Source organism: Vulpes vulpes, chromosome 4 (assembly GCF_048418805.1).
Source record: "Vulpes vulpes isolate BD-2025 chromosome 4, VulVul3, whole genome shotgun sequence".
NCBI lineage: Eukaryota > Metazoa > Chordata > Mammalia > Carnivora > Canidae > Vulpes > Vulpes vulpes.
Window position 1 is genome coordinate 90,145,899 of NC_132783.1, and position 21,687 is coordinate 90,167,585.

Here is a 21,687-nt window from a genome sequence, read left to right on the forward strand (position 1 = left end):
AAACATCACATAAGAAGCATTCAAGGTGGGAAAACCCATGCTTAGCCACGCTGCTTGCAAGGACCACTGGTCACTGGACTGTTGGCAAATGGTTTGTTTTGTGTCATTCGTGGAAGGGGACGGGTTGCCACTGAGAAATATTGCTAATCCTTTGCTCTTTGTCTCTCTATGGGGTAAAGGTAGCACTGGATGCAAATCTGACCAGTTGTAGTCAAGTGTGAATTTTGTGCCTTATTCGTAAATAATCTTCTGTGCTTTCAATGACGGCTACAATTTGAACCACCTCTATGGAAAGGAGGGTTTTTTTTTTCTTTTTCTTTCTTTCTTTCTTTCTTTCTTTCTTTCTTTCTTTCTTTCTATCTTTCTTTCTTTCTTTCTTCCTTTCTTTTCTTTCTTTCTTTTCTTTCTTTCTTTCTTTCTTTCTTTCTTTCTTTCTTTCTTTCTTTCCTTTCTGTCTCTCTCTCTCTCTCCTCCCTCCCTCCCTCCCTCCCTCCCTCCCTCCCTCTTTCTTTTCTTTCTTTCTTTCTTTCTTTCTTTCTTTCTTTCTTTCTTTCTTTTATTTAATCAGCAGTTTAGTTCACTGAGGATAATGACAGGCATTTCCAAACCAAAAAGGCGATGTTACAGTTTTCTGAATCACAACCATGCATAAAGACAGACTTCCACAAAATATTGCGTATTGACAACACACAGAAGTGGGCCCTGGGGGAGTGACCACACCGCTGGATAATGGACAGATCTAGCCATCTTTCCACATCTTTTCAAAATGCATATTTTCATCTCTCCCTCCGCCCCCGCTGCTGAATTTCTACCTACATCTCCTTAGGTAAATGCAAAATTTTCTAAAAGGGAAAGGTGTGTATGATTTCACTTACTTTGCATTTTATCTTGGCAAGATGAGCTATGATATAATCATAACTACTTGCTTCTTTACAAATTTAACTCTCCTTGAGACAAGTGGAGGTTTCCTAAAATTCAGCAAGCAAGCAGGCTGTGAATTATCTCCTTCTCTGAAACCTGAGGCACAGGTGCCTAGAAATTCCCTGAGAGAGGACAGTTACTAGAGTGTGTTTTTTTGTTGTTGTTTCATGTTATGATCTTGCCACTCGCTAAGCGGGTGTCTCAAGCATGTGATTGTGGTTGGAGACATGGATCTGGAATATTACAAAGCCCTTACAAGAATGGGCTTGCGGATTTTGTTCTTTCTCCTTTTTTCTTCCTTTTTTTTTTTTTTTGGCTGATATACCTAGTTTCTGTTTCCCCCTCTTCTTTCCTTCTCTTTCTCTTTACTTCCCTTCTGTTCTTCCCTTTCCTTTCTTCTGTTTTTTTTTTTCATTATTCCCTCCTTTTAGGTTTCTCCCTGTCCTTTCTTCCCTCTCCTACTCTCCCCTCCTTCCTTCCTTCTTCCTTCCTTTTACTTTTCATATATGGCCCTGAGATATCTGTCAGCAGGTTAGAAGACAAGGTATGGGGGCAGGGCTCACATATGGTGCAAAATAGGTGAAATAATCTCTCCTTAGACAATCTAACCAAACCCTTGCCATGCACTTAGATATCATAGTCCATCCCTACAAAATTGAGGATGAGGCCCTCCGTAGGGACTGTGCTCCTTAAAAAAAAAGTGATCACTAGCTTGAAAACCTCGGTCTTATATGCATAAAAATATTTAGTGCAGCAGTATTTCCAATGGTGAAAAATGGACACATGCTGAAAACCAACAGCAAAACTATGTTTAAGTAAAATTTCATATGGCACATCTATAATGCTCTATTAAATTGCCATTAAAATGATACTTGTAAGAAATATCCCTATTAGGTGAAAAACAGCAACATAGAAAATTATTGTCACATAAAATTGCAGTAGGAACATCCCTTGGTCCAATGGTAAGAAAAAAAATGCTGAAAGGGAACTTTTAGTATTTGGATTGTGGAAGTATATGATTTTTTCCCCCTTTTTCTCCTGTTTTCCTGTAAAATGGCATAAGGTTGTGTGAGTCAATACTCCAGAAAACCTTGAAATAAAGACTAAGAAAGAAAGCATTGAGAAACCCAATGAATGAGTCCCTAAGACAGAGAGTTTAAGTGGGAAAAGCAGGGGTCCCTGGGTGGCTGAGTTGGTCAAGCGTCTGCCTTTGTGGGGTCCTGGGATCCAGGAGTCCCAGGATGGAGCCTGGAGTCAGGCTCCCTGTTCAGTGGGGAGCCTGCTTCTCCCTCTCCCTCTGCTACTCCCCCTGCTTGTGCTCTTCCTCTCTCTCTCTCTCTCTCTCTCTCTCTCTCTCTCTCTGTCAAATAAATAAATCTTTTAAAAAACTAATGAAAAAATAAATGGAGAAAATAATAAAATAAAATAAATGGGAAAAGCATTTATGCACGCCTGCCTCCCTTGATTTAGGTGGTCCTGAATTCACTCCACGGGGTACTTTCTGAGCTCTTACCAGGGCCCGTCTAACCGGTCAGATTCTGTTAGTACAAAGGTACACACAGAGTTTAGGCTCTGAGGCCCCTGCAGTCTAGTGAGGGAGAGAAACACAGACCCGTAAGCATGGGCATGGTGCTGGCAGAGGCACTTACTCCTCTGTGACCTTGGCATGTTCACTAGGCCTCTGAACCCCAGACATTTCACCCAAAGAGTGGCACTAATAATCCCAATAGGCACCCATCACCCAGACTGGCAAGAAATCAGTGCCCGAGGAACGGCAGCCCCACGTTGACTCATCATAGTCACTGGTGTGTGTTGAGAGCTCTCGGGTGCCCGCCGCTGTGCCAGGGGCCTCACCTGGGTTATCTCACTAAACCCCCCTCCCCCCAAGTCACAGTCTAGCGGAGTCACTGGCAGCTGCTCACGTTTTATAGATGAGGAAATTAGGCCTCGGAGATGTTAAATAAACTTGTTCAAGGTCACACAGCCAGTTAATGCTGGAGTCTAACTTCTGATCCAAGTGACTCGGGCGCCTGAGCATTGGAGTGCGGGCCTCTTCCCTTCCTCCCTGCCGCCCCATCTTCCCTGGTTTCCACTATGACATTTATCACTCTCAATTTCATTGACTGAAACTCAATGACCTGCAGCAAACATTATTCTAAGGAACAATATTTGCACAATTTTCATATCTTAATGCAGCAACTTGAGCTTCCATAGAGATTTAAATCCCTAATGAAATTTTCTTGTCAAAATTCTTGCTGAAGGATCGTTTAATTTGCTGCACATGATATCCTCGAATGACTCTGCACTCAGGAAATAAGCTTCCCTCCAACAGCCTCCCTCTTTCTCCTCCTCTCTCCTCTTTCTTCTCTCCCTTCTTCCTTCTTCCCTCTCTCCCCATTTGCCGAATGTCTGCTCTATTTTAGCGAAATCTGTTAACAGCAGGTTAGAAACCTCTGTCATTCTGTTCTCCCCCAGGCAAGGCAGGGTTGTTTCGGAAATGTGCGTCCCTCCAATTAATTTTAAAAAATAAATAAAACCCCAGCATGCATACATTTGGGGAAATAATGCCTGGATGTCCCCATGAGAAAGCTCAGTCGCTGCTATGATCATTGTCTACACCTGGCCCCAGGGTGAGTCCTCAGACCTGCTCTTCTAAACACTCATTTTTTACCCCCAAAGAACCTGTGATTAACCCCACTCGGAAAGACCTGTATACATGCATGAATCAAACTTCTAGCTGCCTTGATGTCAGATTTTGGAAAAATATCTTCTGCATCACTGTCAGGTGAATTGAACCCTCATACGTATTCAGTGTGCAGAAGCCACATTCTGATCACAAGGATGAATAGTGAGCATGGGTTCAGGAGGAAGGTGGTAAGAGGCACAGACTTGGGTCAGAATCCAGAGGAACTGACTATGGAGGAGCCAGCAGCTGTCGATGTGGCATCCTGGACCTGCATATGTCTACACTCTGCTTCCTACAGCCAGCAACACCCAGGAAGCCCTGCAATCTTCTACACATTTTCTCATTGAATTGCTTCACAACCAGTCCCCCTTCCACAAATGCAGGATCAACCTATCACTCCTGTCCATTTTTCACTTCCTAAACACCTGCACCCACCCAGTCAGGCACCATCTTCCACCTTGAAGCAGAAAACCAGATGGAACTGAAGAATCATAAGCTGGTCAAGGATGCAGGCAGACATTTTCCGGAGTGTCCTCTCTTAGGAGCGCATGCCAACCTGAGTTATCATCAAGATCCTCATGTCATCACTGGCCGGGGGAAGCATGAGAAAAGCTCCAGGGAATGGAATCAGAACAGAATCAAAGAATGGTATAGGGGAGAGAAGACGCCGATCTACAGCGAGGGTCCTCCTCACACGTGGCTGAAGGTAGCCGTTCCCAGACGTAGCTGTGACCTCCTCTCTCCACCAGCATCTAACTCCCAGGGTCCCCAGGGCTGGCTGCAGGTGACAAGTCTGCAGGCCCAGGCTTTGGCATGGGGCTTTTATAGCTTACACTTTCAGAGTCATCTAGTCTCCCCCAAGGGAGGATGAGGAGAACTTCTAGATCCAGTCCATATGAACCGTTGCAAAGAAAAATGTCCATGATTTACAGATCTAATAAAAATTCAGCAGTTCACGGATGGGACGCCATCCAACCTAGCAGATAAAAAAGATCCCTGAAGAGCTATAGAAGGTGAGTGATTTCGATGGACCAAAGTGAGTAGGAATGAGGAAGTGATACCGGGATTTTGCTAACTGGTTAAAGTAGGGTTACTTACCTTATATGAAGCAAAGGGAAATCTTAAAGCCTGGTCAGGTAACTTGGGCTGAGCACACAAGTACGGATTGGTTGACCTTGGCCTACCTTTTCTGGGAGAGCATAGCATAGAAACTTAGTTAAGTTTTGATTTGCTTTTGTGAGGCTTAGCATAAGTAATTCCATTTTAGGCCTAATCTGGTTATTACTGGTTGTGATTTACATTCTTACTTTATTTCTCTAAGTCTTAGGAACCAGGCTCTGCTCTTAGAGTGCCATCTAAAATGCCAGGAGCCATCCAGCTGTGGTTCAGAGGAAAGCTAGCAGAAAAAATGGTGTGGGTTTAGATGTCCCATCCCTCCAGACTGGGTTTATGTGACCCCAGCTTACCTGAAATAATCACTTCGGGACCCAAAAAATAAATTTGCAGTAGCATGTGGTTCTAGCCCTAGTGGGAGCGCCGGCACTGAGCCAGTCAACACAGCCCCATTTGTAATGGTTTGCGGGGAGAATGAATTTGTCAGGTCTGAGCACAGTAGGTCTGCTTCCCTGTGTACCAGGGAGCCCACTGGATTATCACTTACCCAGTGCTCAAACCATTCAGCTCGGGGCACAGTGATGCTCCTCTGCTGTGCAGGAGAAGGAGACTCAAGAGCCCCCTTTAAAGACCCAGTATGGGGCCCAGGAGCCCAGGCAGATGCAGGCAAAGCTTATGCAAGAGATTTCTTTGAAGACTATCATTTGGGACGTCCCCAAAGAGACACAGGCTCTACGTTCTTGCCTTTCTCCATTTCATGTAACGTATAGAAAATCCTTCAGTGTGTCAATAGTGAGATATAGGAGTGTAAGGAAAGATGATCCGGATTAGCAACATGGCCTTGATCAGTCACAGTGTAATTGAGGCTCAGTTTCTTTACCTGTAGAAGGATCCTGGTTAAAAGCAGAAAACGGCTCTCGTTTTCTGTATGAAATAATATATCTTCTTATTCGTTCACTTGTTTATTCCCCCAAATAATTAGCACATACAGAGTGCGCCCATGCTACGGATTCAAACTATAATAATTAAGGATCCTACCATCTGTAAACCATGGCCTAGCAAACTGCATATATTTAAATTGGATTGTAGGCTCCAAAGGATGTAATGTCCAAAAGAGAGAGAGAAATTATGTTTCATTCATTCAAAGTCTTACTATTAGTTTGAAATAAGATAAGTTGCCTAATCTTGATGGGTTCTGGTTTTCTTCTTTATAAAATATTAATAGCCTCTAATGCATACAGTTATTGTTAGAATTAGATAAAATAATTCATTCAGAGAACTTTGTGCTCAGCACATAGTGAGGGCTCAATAAATGTTATCTGTTATTATCATGATGGTTGTATTTTATCTTAACTGTTATTATTCCCTTTATAACTATGCAGTGTATGAGGCACTGAGACAGATACTGCCAGGGATTAAAAAGCAGTAGGCATATTACCTGGTTTCAAATAGCTGCAATTGCATAGAGGCAAGAAAATATGTATAAACAAGTACCAAAAAAAACCCCATTCACACATATAAAAGACAAGACAGCTTAAGGAAATATCATAAAAGTGGGTAGGTAATAAATGTTCACATAAAGTGAAGGGGAGAGAGTTGGGTTGCTCACGGAAGGCTTATCTAGAAAAAGAGTATTGTAATGAACTTTCCACATGGAGTGCTGTGGCTGTGGACCCGGGATGCACACTGCCCAACTTTATAAGGATATTCACACTGGAATGAGAAGGACTCTCTAGGAGGCTATGCAACATGGTCCTGGGGAGGAAATTTCCATTTATAAATTAGAAGGAGAAAGGGAAGTTTCTTGGGAGCACAAAGCAGAAACTATCACCACTTGCTCCTCTGGTCCATTAATCAATACTGATGAGGGCACAGGGGGGTCTTCTAGACTGGAATCTGCTCTGAATGCCTACATTTTCTACATTCCTCTGCTCTCCAGTAGCCATAAAAATGTTGTTAGCAGAACAGGTCTATACATAAAGTCTATAACTCTTATTACCATGTTCTGGCCTTGAAAGCGAAGTAACAGAATTGTCCGATTTTGCCCTTGTCCCTGTGAATTTTATAAAGTCTATCATTTCCATCAGATGGATGGTGTTTTACATTCAGTTGCTATTATCTTCAAATCTATCCTTTTAATTAGTACAAAATACCTGAAGTTTACCAACTCAACATGCAAATGCACACTGTTTCCAGAATACTAGGAAGATAGGATATTTAATCTAAAAAAATTCCCAATATGACATCCTTCAGAGATAAGCACTCATAATCATTTTAGCACATGGTAGTCCAACTCTTTTGTTCTTTTCATGTGGAAATACCGCAAAATCCACCGACACATTGAAGGCAGGTAAACTGGGACCAGAGGGAAACATAACTGACCTTGCCTCCCCTTAGCCTCTGTGCTCTGCTCCGTCCTCCCAGCTTCCCAACTGCTACCTTCCCTAAGTTGGCCCTGGCTTGCTGAGGGTCTGCTGCACCTGGGGCAGTGGTGGGCTGTCCTTAGGCCTGAGTAGGAGCCTCTCAGGCTGGACTTCAGGCAGCCGGCATCCCCTCTTTCTTGCATGGGGTCCACAGCTAGTCCACAGGACCTGCTGACACACCTGTTGTCCCCACATGCTCTGGAGAGCAATCCACTCATACTCCTCTGTCATCAGACTCTCAGGACCAAGATGGCTTTCTTACCCATATTTTTCCCACTGCCTTTATGTTTTCAGAGCCAGCGAGGGAGATCAAGTGTTCTGGAATGGCTCTAGATTATTGGATCATTTCCTTTATAAATTCTGCACGTAGTGATTAGTTTCACACTTCATTATCTATTATCCGTTATATTGATACCTTAATCAAATCTGAGGTAGGAAGAATTAAAATCTAACATCTCATTACATAATATACTAATTTTCCTAACCAAGTTGGGACCATTCTGTACATATATCATAATCTGCTTTTTCTTTTTTTTTTTTTTTTGGCCTCTGAATACATTATGACGTTTTTACCACAGCATAATATAATCTTATATTTTTCTAAACTATTAAAGAGTATAACATTATAAGCATGTCTTATAAATTTTTTACAAATCTGTGCTGGATCATTTAGTGGATTTCCAATTTTTCATGATTACAGTGTTTGGTAAGCATTATGCATATCTTGTACAGTTTATTTCTTAAGAGTGCATGTCTGGACTTTTAATACACTTTGATAACTTTTCTTCTGAAAAGCTATATTAATTTATATTTCCATGAACACAGTAGGAGAAAGTTCATTTTACTTTTTTTCACACAGAACTAGATACTGTTTTTAATTGATAATTTCATAGGGAAAATTGTATCTCACCAATGTTTTAGATAGAATTTCTTTGATTATCAGCAAAATTGAATACTTTTTCATTTGTATATTTATCAGTTTCATTTAGACTTTTAAAGTTCTTTAAAATTCTTGCTCACTTTCAAGTCTGGTAGTTTTTTTTTTTTTTTTGTCTTATTTAAAGGAATTTGTTATTTTGAAGAAAAAACCATCTACTATCACATATGTAATAATTTTTTGAGATTGCTCTTTGATTTATTACTTGTCTTTTTTGGCACATAAAGAAGTTTTGCCTTTTATGTGACCAAATCTATCCATTATTTAAGAAATAGTTCATATGTTTTAATACTTGGACCTCCTTCACCATGAAACAATATATTTTACTAATTTAGCCATTAAAAGTTTATTGTCTACGTAATTTACATATATACCTATGGTTATATAGTCAACCTATCTGACATTTGCATTTGTGTATACTTAAGAGATTATGAAAAATATTTTTAAAAATAGGGTTAAACCATTATCCTAACTGAATTTATTGAATAATCTGAAGATTCCTGATGGATATAAATGTGGTCTTAATCATATATTCCATAATTATGTATATTTGGTGCTGTTTGTGTTTCCATCTATTCTATAGATAGAAATAACACAAGGGCATTTAATTTTAAGAAATCTATAATACATTTTACATTTGATAACATTATTTCCATATTTCTTCTTGTTTTTAAAAAAGATAATGGTTTGATTGACAAAATATGGTTCATTCATATACCGTATAGAACTTGTTACACGTGATATTTTAGAACAGCATCTACTGTTATGAAAAGCAGCTATTGTATGATATTAAATAAAATGTAGGATTTGAAATAGCATATATGGTGTGAATAGGTGAGCACATAACTTATCATCTAACCTAGGATCCATAGAAAGCAAAGGAGAGAGCTATGAGTAATTACAATGACCAAAAATATGTAAAGCAGTACTATATGGTCACCTAAATTTGTAAAATATATGTTTACACTTAATATATGAGATTTTGAAAAAATGACTGGGAGGCAATCCACTGCAAAATGTGGTAGAAATATGCATAATTTTTTCTTGTCAATATTTTTCTATAGTCTCCCAACTATCTATAATATGTGTTTAATAATTTAGTAATTATTAAAAGAATGAAAATAACAACAAACTTTTTTAATGCTCACTGTGTCAGACACTAGGCTCAGCACTTTACAAATAATCCTCATACAGCCCTGTGAAGTAGATACAAAAAGGGCTCCACTTTAATGATGAAAAAAAAAATGAAACAAAGGTAAGTAAAAGTATTTGCTCGAAGATACACATTCAGTGAGTGGTAGTGCTAAAATTTAAACCCCATAGATTATGCAGTCTAAACATGAAAAATGAAGTAACAGATTCAAAAGTTGATAGCAAAAAAATGTTGGTAACAACTCTTTCCCACAGAGTTTTAATTATTATGATTCCTCACCTCACTCCTCATTCCTCTGAGCATCATTATTTTTCTGTGTGACTTTTTACACTACTGTGCTTTTTTTTTTGTTTTTTTTTGTTTATTTTTTGTTTGTTTGAGGTGTTTTCTGAACAATTGTGTGAGGGTTCCCATAGAATCTTGTGGGCCAAGATGAAGGATGATGAACACAATCCAGTTTTATCTAGTTTTATCTTGCGAATTGCCACTTTGGTCCCTAGCAGAAGAGGGCAGGCTACAAGCCAGGAGTGAGAGGGAAGCCCAGTGTGTCTTGTGATGGTGTTCCATGTTCATTTTGGTCATTAGGAGTCTGCTGCTGCCAAGCTTGTACTCTGCCCACACCATGACTCCCTGAAGAGAAAATCTTAGCAGAGTTCTTTCTGTCTACCTAACAGACACTTACTCCTGCAGTTGGTATGAACCAGGAGTTGAGTTGTCCATGGGCTACCTGTGCAGGAAGACATCCAGCTCGGGATAAGTGCTCAGCTCCACTCCATCCCCCACTGCCCTTCCCTCACTCTCTCCAATTTGAGAGATCTTAATAGGGTTCTTACTGCTCAGATAAGCTGTGGGAAGCCCCTCATTCATGCAGCCTTCAATACAGTTTAATTTTACAGACACAATATTTTGCAGTTTATTTCTATATTCATCGTAGTTGATTTGTTACTTATGCATGAGAATGGCTCCCCCTTCACACACATTTAGACACTAATGTGGCTTTCTACCAGTAACCATAATGTATTTGTTGTTTGCACTGAAAATCTATGAGGGGACAATCTTTTGAGACTATTCCAATGGCCTTTTTATCTGGAAATTTCCAAATGATGCGCATATGAGTAACTAGAAGAAAGAATTGAAAGAAAAATGATGGAAGCTTTAGCCAAGAATACCTGAAGAGTTACAGCAGAGCAACTATAACCACAAGGCTAAATTGATCCTCACCCAAGGGTATATGGAGCATCTGGGTTTATCTTGCTCATGTCGTTTTGTGTTTCCTCCTTGTACTCCATTTTGGATAAATTTCAATCACATCTAATAACATTACGTGTATCCCTAAATAGTTATTACTACATTCCATAGAACACAGAGAAAATCGTAACCTAGCCTTACACCTATGTTAATAGACTTTTCTAAATCCATCTATTTATTTATATTCTGTGCCCAGGAGCTGTTAGGGTTTGGGAATAAGTAGCAAAATTTATTATTACTATTATTATTATTATTATTATTATTATTAGGTAGTGTTCTATATGACGCTGATGGCGGGAGATGGCCAAAGTAGTGCAGTACCAAGCATATACTCACCATCCTCCTTGAGAGAGCTTTTTGAGAGAGGATGATGGGACAATTTCACTCTTGTGACTGACATGAAATGGAATGATCTGAGCTGTTACCATCTTTATTGCTAATTTGGTAGTACTATCACTCTTTCGATGTTTATGTAGTTTTTAAAAATTGGACACACAGATTGTAAATAGCTACTCTCATAATGTGGACTAGAAAAGTGAGCACAGAGAAGTATAAAAATTGACCACACTGTTGGCAGTAATCAGAGACAGAGGGTTATGGGTTTTCCTTTAATAGTAGGGCCATATTTTGAATACAAACAATTTTCATGGAATGAGGACTTACTAAGAGCAGAATATTGTGATAGGTCTCCATCTACATTTTTTCATTTATTACCCATCCTAAACCAGGGTTATTCTATAGTTAAAGAAACTGATTCAGAGAATTTGATTAACTGACCCAAATTACTCAGTTTCTAAGAATTTACATTCAGATCTGCTAATTCTACACTTTAGCTTCCAGATGCTTTCTGATAGGGACTAATAAAATGTTTGTGCTTTTATTTTTAAGTCAAGGAACTGACACTTGAAGGGCAAAATAATAGACAAGGTTGTTTTTGCAAAAAAAAAGAGTTTTTTTGTTTATCTAATCTATCCATCGATTGATTGATCTTTCATGAGGGTCTAAGAGCAAAGCCTTCTTCATCATTTCTTGAAATAAATATCTTGATTAGGTGTCATGGCTAGCAGTATGATTACAAGTTCAATTTAAATTAGGTGAAGAGATGGGTGCATAAGAATGACAGCTTGGGGTACAATGGTTGGGTCAAGCAGTATAGTGCAAGATATATAATCTACTTCACAACACACTTTATAAAATTGTGAGCAGTTAAAATGAGTTTTTTTATGATTCATTTTATATGAGAATACATTTTTGAGAATATTGGATTTTCTGAATTTCTAGCTCTCTTAACTTGTCAGTCTTTCCCTATTAATCAGTCCTAACTGTTCAATTATATTGGTTGGTATCTCCATTGTCTCCATTTTTTTGAAATCTTGAATACTTCATACCCTCCAGGGAAGTTCTGTGAGAGAATTAATGTGGAATCAATCTGGCCGTTGATCCCCACCATGTTGTAAATCATGGGGAAATGATCAGATTTCCAGTTTTTCATAATTTCTTGTCCTCACATAATGCTTTATGATTACACCTGTAGGAAATTTCCAAATACAGGGAATAACCTACATCGATGGCCCAGAAACACATTCCAGACCCAAGAGGCGTGTTTTGTGAATAATCTGTAAATGCTTCCCCTCAACTAAGAGTGAACAAGGTGGAATTTAAAACTCCAACAAACATTTCCATAAAGTTAGATGATTCAGACATAAGTAGCACTTATTGAGGACCCATCCTAATTCATGCAAGAAACTTTGCCAGTTATAAGGTCACATGTGTTCTATATGTTCTGCCATTTAACTCTGACAAATAATAGATAAAATAGCTATTACTATTATTCCCATTTAGTTTTGAACAATACAAATAAGACTAAGAAGCTCAGAGACCCAGATGAAGAAAACTATGAAGATTTATTCTAGGGCATAAGGAGACATAAACTGAGAGAGATCTAGCATGCTCTAATATCAGACGTATTTTATGAAACAGCGTTAGTCCTTGAATATATTTCACTATAAGTCCAAATAAAATCTTCAGACTTTCGCTTAGACTTCTGCTAGTTTTTGTGTGTGTGATGTGTGTTTTTTGGTTTTCGTTATAGAACTGAATCAGCTGATTACTGAAATAGAAAATGTAGATTCTATAGGAGAACAGGGGTTGTATTGGGTTGGATTACTGCTATGCCAAGTGCCTACCATGCTTCTATCTCATCAGATGTTCAGATTCATTTTGATTAAATGAGTGAAAGAAAGACTTGCCCAAGGTAACTTGTTTAACTCATTCTCATTTTTAAATGAGAATTTTATTTTTAGTCCATCCATTTCAAAACTCATTTAGTGTCTACAAATACCTATGACTTTGCTAAGTGTGACGGATAATTACTAAACTCACAAAATTTTATTTTATAATACATTTTTTAGTTTAATTTAATTTTAGGATAGTGATATATTCACATGGTTCAATACTAAGCAATAGAAAAGTGTTTACAATAAAAGCCTCCACCCCTATCCTCCCGTTCACCAGTTTCCCTCACAGGCAATCACTGATGTTTGCCTCTTATAAATCCTTACAAAGTTACTTTATCATGTATTTATAATGACAACAAATAATATTCTTATCATATATTAATATGTAAAGAAATAATATATTTACAAAAGCAAAATAAACAAAAAAGTCCTTTGCCTTTTAATGTAAATAACAGCCCATAATATGCTATTCCATCTTGTTTTTCCAAATGGAAATAGATCTTCAGGGTTATTTTAGTGTAATATATAGAGAACATTCTCATTCTTTTTATAATTGCATAGCATATTTCTTTTACACTGATTGTATATAACACAAAATTAACAACTCATCTGTGGATTTGCATTTAGGTTATTTGCTGTTTACAGTATGCTATTTTAAGCAATATGCAATATGGAGCATTTCTAGCAGTGGGCTGAGTCAATTATGTGCACCTTTGTAGATTTGGGGGTTTTCTTCATTGTCATCCCTAGAATGGTACCAATTTAAATTCTCAAACCTTCTCCAAACCCTCTGTTTCTCCAGTCTCTTCAACATGCCACATTGTTTTCTCAAACTATTTTATCTTTGTTCACTCTTAGAAGAGTAGTTTTTAATTGAATTTCTTTTATGATGAGTGACATAGAGCATCTTTTCACATGTTTAAGAGCTATTGTATTTCATTTCCTGTGAACTTTCCTAATATATACCTTGCTCAATTTTGTATTGTTATTGGTCATTTTTTAAATAATTCGTAGGAACTGTTTATATATAAAGGAATTTAGGCCTTTAATAGTGACAGAAGGTTCAAATACTTTTTCTCTTTTGACCTTTGCATTTTGTCTTTTATTATCATAGTTCATGCCCAAGCAGTAAATTTTCCTCTCTCCCTTCCTCCTTCCCTTCCTCCCTCCCTTTCTTCCTTCTTTCCATCTTTTTTTTTATATGAGAATAAATCAATTATTTTCTTTTTGTGGCTACTGCATTTTATTTAATACTTTTAAAAGGTTTTCCTCACTCCAACGTCATTCTATAATTATCCCATTTAAATTTGATAGTTTCTGTATTTTATGCTTAAACCTTGAAAAATATTCAGGTTTCTTTTTTCCTAGATTATTATAGAGATTCCCAATTTATTTTATGAAAATTATTAATATCATATCTATCAATAAGTTAAGTGGTATTTATATGTTAAATATCATATACTTACAAATTAATGACATATACAATAATAGTATATCAAATATTTATTTGATTCTATGCCTGATATTCCTATTCTCTTCTATTGATCTATTTGTCTATAATACTATTTGTGTGATCTGTTGATCAGTGTAATACTCTTAATTATTGAGGTCTTATTACATGTATTAAAATTAATGTGAGGGCAAGTTTTCATTCACTCCCCTCCACCACCACCCACAATTTATTAGCAATATAGACTTAGGAGCTAATTGTTACACTGAAAGGTAGCCATGATGGACCATGAGTTAATGAAGCAGAAGAAGCCAGGCTGTAAAGTTAAAAATTAAAAATAAGGGAGGGAAGAAGAAAGAGAGAAGAGAAGAGAGAAAGATTGCATTGCCTCTGGAAGTGGCATCCTAAGTACCTCTCTTTTCTTTTTCATAGCCAAGGAGGAAAGACAAGCTTTAGCCCCAGTTAACTGGCTACTATACCTTGTGATCTGGAGATCAATCCCATGGTCTTATGTAGCATTATTTGCTTGATAATATCTCTCCTTTTCACTTTTTGGGGTTTTTATTTTCTGGAGCAAGTATATATTACTTTAACATGAAAACTTATATTGTGGGTCATTCATTATTGGTATATATTAATTATCATGGTATCAGAAATTAGTGATACTTATAACTTAATATATAGAGAGTATGAGCAGACACATGGTGACAGTTTTATAACTACAAACTGCTATGCTATTAATAATCTTGGAATTTAACGGTTCAGCTGCCAAGTTGGTTCAGTAAGACAAAGAATCCTAAAATCGACATCTTTGTGCTGATAAAGAAGAACCGAATGATTTCCCAAGTAGAAACTCTGTGTTGCTTAGAAAAGCACTTTACCTAGGATAGTAGTCAAGGGTAGAAAGATATATCTCACAAATATCTCAGGTTATTTAATGTCTCCTATTTCATTGTTAGCAAGCATGATTCAGGACAGAGAGGCATTACCAGCCAAGGGAAGATATGAACACCACTCTCTTTTTCACGTGCCCCGGTTTCATGGTGCCCAGCAGCAACAGACCTATAGCCAGATATATTCATCCTCTCTTGTTTTAAGCTTGAAAATGTTATTATACTGCCTTTGTAGTCATTACCATCGGCCCCCGAGGCAGTTACCTGTTCCCTTTCATAATCTCATAGTAGTTTGTATATTCTACTCAAACAGTCAGCCTAGAAAGGGCTAGACACCTAATATCTCTTATTTTTCACACTTAATTTGATTTCATCTCAGTCTCTCTGCCCCAGAAGCCACCAAGATTGATATCATTGCTGCCATTTTGCAGGTGAGATGCCGAGTCGTAGCTTTAGGCAGTAAGCTTTACTCCTGACTCTATGAGGAGCAGAGAGAGAAAGAATCTGACATCTTGGCTTCCACAGAGAGAGAGAACTCCTTCAACCAAAGGAAATGTGGGGAAGATTAAGAAGGAGGAACATCTAAGATGGGGAGTCTACCCTTAATTACTGCATATACAAACAACCACAGGTTTTATTCCACAGAACAAAATCGGATACATAATTTATTTTCTTGTCCTTAAGGAGCTGAAGATGAGTCTAGGTATTCTATCTATTTCACGTTTTTCTTTTTTTCTTTAAGATTTTATTTATTTATTCATGAGAGATGCAGAGAGAGAGAGGCAACACACAGGCAGAGGGAGAAGCAGGCTCCCTGCAGGGAACCCGATGTGGGACTTGATCCTGGAACTCTGGAATCATGCCCTCAGCCAAAGGCAGACGCTCAACCACTGAGCCACCCAGGCATCCCATATTTCACATTTTTCTAATTTAGCATTGCTGTCAAAGAGGGAAATTAGCATGCAAAGAGGGAAATAAGGTGAACCTGACTTAACTTATTCTTCATATACCCAGGTTGCTCCTCAGGGATTTGTTAGTTTTTTTTTTTTTATTTGTTAGTATTGACTAATATTCCATAAATACATTTTGCACGTTGAGGTTGTGTTTAGCATGCTCATCGATTTATAGTCCAAGGACTCACTCTAGACATTTCTCTAAAAGTAAAAATGCATTGCTTGTTTTCAGTCTTACAGTGAATCCTCCAAGAAAGCAGATGGTGGATTAGCTTTGAGGACAAAGTTCTCTCAGGACCTGGGATATACTCCAATAAGCCTGGGACCCCTAGGACTCATTTGTACTTTTAGGCTCTCTTATCCATCACTATGCACCTCAACAGCTGCTCTCTAATGTCTGTTCAGCCATTTCTACAAAAGTTCTTCTGACACAAAATGTGTCTATACTAAGCATGCTGATCAACTCTGCTTTGTCTTAACCATGAATAACTATATATCAACATCTTTAAATGACAGGTGAATCTTATCCTGATTTTCCTCTTGTCCTGGAATACCAAATTCTTCCTCCAACTACCTCAATTCAATCCTTTTTTTGGCCTTTGAATCTTTTCCCTTTTAAAAAATATTTATTTATTTATTTATTTATTTATGATAGTCACAGAGAGAGAGAGAGAGAGGCAGAGACATAGGCAGAGGGAGAAGCAGGCTCCATGCACTGGGAGCCCAACGTGGGATTCGATCCCGGGTCTCCAGGATCGTGCCCTGGGCCAAAGGCAGGCGCTAAACCACTGCGCCACCCAGGGATCCATCTTTTCCCTTTTATATGTTATAATTTTTCAGGTTTCTGAACCTATAGTTACAGGTATCTGTCAATGGCTTTTATCATTAAAGTAGTATAGTTTTAGTAAATCTGAGAGGAAAATAACCAATTGTAAAGGAAAAGTAGCTCACTAAGAAGCAAGTGATGCTTGTTGTATCACATTGACTCTGAGACCCTCTTGCCGTTCAGTAGAAGCCATGGAGGAAGGCATGCCTTTTTACGACACATGCTAGTATGTTAGTGATTTCCTGACAAAGTCAACTTGAGCTCCTTCTATACTTATCATATATTATCATAGAATGGGAATATGGCTACATTATAACTGCAAGGGGAATTCAATTTAAGAAATTAAGTAAGCACAAATTTTTTTTCCCCATCATTAATCATTAGTGATGAAGCCAAGAACTACAATGTTTCTGAAACCATTGAGGAAATGAAAGGAAAGCAACCACACATGAGTGGAATTTTACAAAATAATGTAAACTTCTTCTGAAGGATAAATATGTACTTATCTTGACAAATCTAACTTTCCAATCAGATTATGTGTTTTCTAAGTATTTCTACCTATGCACTATGTACATGTGCACTGTGATTAACTGATTTATAATTGATTGTCCAAGTAAAATATGTAAGCAGTACATTTTATGAGAGTACAAATTCTCCCTTTCAGAGTTGAAAAGAAAGACAGAGATCCTGTCCTCATGGCACTTCTAAGAATTCATCATTATGCTAATGACTTATTAATTGATATTTGTAAAAAGTGCCAGGAGGTAAATGTCCAGAGTGCAATAATGATCCATAAAATAGAAACTGAACCTTGTTGAGTTGTCAGGAAGAGTTTCATCTATTCAGTCATTCATGCAGGACCTTCTGTGGAACAAGCACTGTTCTAAGCAGACAAAGCAGCTGTTTTTGTCCAGTGTTTGATGGGAGGCACAGAGATTCAAAGTATATAGAGAAATAAATAAATAAGCAAACTTAGACAGTGATGTGGTAACTGAGTAGAGAATGATTCAATTGTTATTTTATTTTGAATTTGATCAGAAGAGAAATATCATTTAAACTAAGATCTGGGGCAGCCCGGGTGGCTCAGCAGTTTAGCACCGCCTTCATCCCAGGGCCTGATCCTGAAGACCCGGGATCGAATCCCACGTCAGGCTCCCTGCATGGGGCCTGCTTCTCCCTCTGCCTGTGTCTCTGCCTCTCTCTCTGTGTGTGTCTCATGAATAAATAAATAAAATCTAAAGAAACCCCCAAAAAACAAAAAAACTAAGATCTGAAAAACAAGATAACAGCTTTCCATGGAGAGAAAACATTCAAACAAAGGATCTTAAGCCTGGGATAAACCTGTTATTTTTAAAACAAAACAAAACACATATACACACAAAAGGCCAGAATAAATGATGAGACATACTAGATGAAGACTAAGGTGACCCTATAATTGTCATTCTAATCAAGAGATCTTTGAGGATGAAACTGGAGGAGTAACTAGGCAACATGCATGCAGGACTTTCCGGGCAACTGGACTTAGACTAGTGCTTCTCAACCAGGAGGAATCTCGCCGCCCCTCCCCACCCCCCAGGCAATGTTAGGCAATGTTGGGAGATACTTTTCATTATCACTGCTTGGGAGGAAGTTGCTCTTGGCATCCTAGTGCCTAGAGGCATCCTGTCATGCACAGGACAGCACCACACCACAAAGAATTATCTGACCCAAACTGTCAGTAGTGCTGAGGTTGGGCATACCCACTCTAGACTGAGAAAGAAAGCAACACTAAGTAGACAGAGACCAGACCCTGTGGCCATTTGTCAGCCAGGGTGAGTTATTTATACTTTATTCTGATAGTGACATGAAGCCATTAGAGATGTTTAAGGAAAAGAATGATGTACCTCATTTACAATTACAAAAAAAATCTCTTTGTGTGATAAATGTATGTGGGGGGTGGGTAATGATAGAATTGTGGAGAGCTGTTAGAAGACAAGGGATTTGGGTGCCTTGAACTAGGGTGTTATTAACAGATGTAGAGGGAAGTGTGTTTTTAGAAATAAAGTCAATAGAACTAGACAATGGAAAGGATGTGGGGAACAAGAGGGGGGGCAAGAATAATAAATAACTTCCATTTGAGCAACTGGATGAATGCTGTTTGTTTTGCTAAGGCTCTAAAACATGAGGAAGTTTAGCTGGAGGGTGAGGGGAATCAAGCTTATGACTCCGGCAAGGTAGAACTGAGATGGCCTATCCATCTGGAAGCTAGAGTCCTGGAGAGAAGTCAAGGCTGGGTTTATAGATTTGTGAATCATCACCATATAAATAGTGGTTAAAGTCATGGGAAAGATGTGCTGTCCTAGGAAAAGTCTAAAGGTAAAAATAAAATAGAATAGAATAGAATAGAATAGAATAGAATAGAATAGAATAGAATAAAATAATAAATAAAATAAAATAAAGTAAAGTAAAGTAAAATAGAATAAAGTAAAGTAAAATAAAAGGAAGTCCCAGGAGGTCTATTTGTGAAATAGAATAAAGTAGAAAAGCCAGAAGTGTAGAGCAAAGTAGAACAAGTGAGATATGAGGAAATGAGGAAATGCAGGACAATTTGGTCTTACAGAGACCAAGAAAAAGAGAAAGTGGTCAGCAGTCTTAGATAACACTGAGGGATGAAGTAATATATGGAAAGAGATTTACATATTAGATTTGGCAACATAGAAGGTGCTTGTGTTCTTGGCAGGGGCAGTGTCTTAAGCTTAATGGAGAATGGAAGGCCAGTGAAATTGGTCGAGGGAAGTATGAGGTAAGGCAGTGGAAAGTAGTCAGTATAGAAATGTTTTACAAGACATCTGGCTCTGAATAAGACCAAGAAATAAAGTAGTAGTTCACGGAGGATGTGAATAGATGGATAGATAGATAGATAGATAGATATAAAATTTATGTATATCTATAATGTGAATTTAAGAATTCATATATGTATACAAATTTAAAATTTATACTTATATAAATAAATTGATGATGCAGAAGGAGAAAAAAATAATTGCATAAGTGAAGTTCCCTGAGATGAGTGGGATGGAATTTGGTCCAGAAGTGGGAGGGTTGCCCTTTTGCTTTTTGATAAAAACAGGAGCACATTATCAGTACTAATGATAGGGAATACAGAGAACATATGCAAGGATGTGGTGGGTTTGACAAAGAGGCATAGCTTTATCAGGGAGCTAAAAGATGAGTGCTACATTCATTAGCCAGATGCAGGGGGATGATGGGGAGTGGTGAAAGAGATCATTTTGTTTAAGACCCTTGCACAGGAAGATTTTGATTTATTTGAATAATTGAGAAAGAGAAGAAAAGAAGAGAAGAAAAGAATTGTTGCCAAATCTCTCAGTAAATATTTATTGAATAAAGAAATAGTTGTCAAATGAATGGAATGCATATGTTTTATTTCTTAACAAACTGATTTTAATTAAATGTAGCTCTTACTGAGTTTGGATTTTAAAGTTATTTTATTTGGGGGCTGTGGCTTAACTGATATTCAGTGTCTTCATTTCTAGAGCTGTAAATCTTTCCAAAATAATTTGTCTCTGTCTTTCTGTATGTTAATAGTATCAGTGAAGCCAACTTGGACAAAATGCCAGGTGAATTGAAATTATTTCACCTCAAATGGTTTGTCATACTCACATCGAAATGAAGCAGTTTTGATTTACTACAGCTGAGGTGGAAGGGAGATTGCTGAAGGTTACAAGCCTGATTCTGCTTTTATTGTCTCACTCAAGGTTGACCTTAATGCTCCAGTAACCTCCTCAAATCTCTGCTTTTTCAAGTGTCTGTAATGCTCAGTGTTGGGCATACCCTTGGATGACACTTTCAGATGAGGAAGTTTGCAGAAAATCTAGTCTGAAAGCAAATTCTTCAGAGAATTTTAGGAAACAAAACCCCAAATCAAACAATTTTCCAAATTATAAATGACCAGAATATAGAGAAGTGTTTTTATAAGTCATGAAATATATGAGGAAAGACTTCTAGAGATAAAAAAAAAAAAAGTAGGGAAGAGAAGTATTTCAGTGAATACAAATTCTCTCTTTTAAATAAGAACATATATATGAATATGAAGAAATGTATGATAACCCTCTGCAAAGTAGCAAAGTATAAGACTAAGATTTCACTCTCCAACCTCATTAGAACTCATTAGAGAAAAACAAATCTCAAGATTTCAGTGTTTCAACACTGAGGGATGTAATGATTCATGATTGGTCTCTACCTTCTCACTGATGAAGATTCAGGTCAGCAATTTGTAAATATTCATTAATTGCCTCCCAAATTGATCTTGCAGTGGCAAATCACAGTAATAAAGGCACTTCTATCTCAATATGGAAGACTTGTAAAAAGTTATCTTTCATGTATATGCTCTGTATACAGAGAGAAATCCTAGGTGAGTAAGATTGGTTTTAACAAAGGGCTGAACAATTTAATTCAGTGAATGTTAAAAAAAAAAAAAAAAAGAAGTCTTGTTTGGTGGTAAGTGAAAGGGACTACTACCCCTAGTCAAGCCACAATGATATATTTGATTGACCGCAGGAATGAATGAAATAAGAGTATGTCATGAGGACAGAAGAGAATTATGCATTTTATCCAAAACTTTTTAAATGCCATCCAACACAAGAACACACACATCATGGAGATCCATCTCATACTGCTTTTGGTTTGCTCTTGGCACAGGTGGCATTTACTAAAATGGGGACACCAATGATGGTATGTCTGGCCAGTGTGGTGAGAGGTCTTTGTTCCAGCAAAATTAGAGTAACACACATGGGGACACAGGTTGTTGTAACAAAGGAAACTCCTAATCAATATGGAACCAACTGTAATTG

At 37.7% G+C, this 21,687-nt stretch overlaps 1 protein-coding gene across 7 annotated transcripts in view; it reads left to right on the forward strand.

Annotated features, from left to right (window-relative positions):
- Nucleotides 1-21,687, forward strand: part of NRG3 (neuregulin 3) — a 1,028,669-nt gene that overhangs the window by 784,457 nt on the left and 222,525 nt on the right. The gene's annotated exons all lie outside the window — the stretch shown is intronic.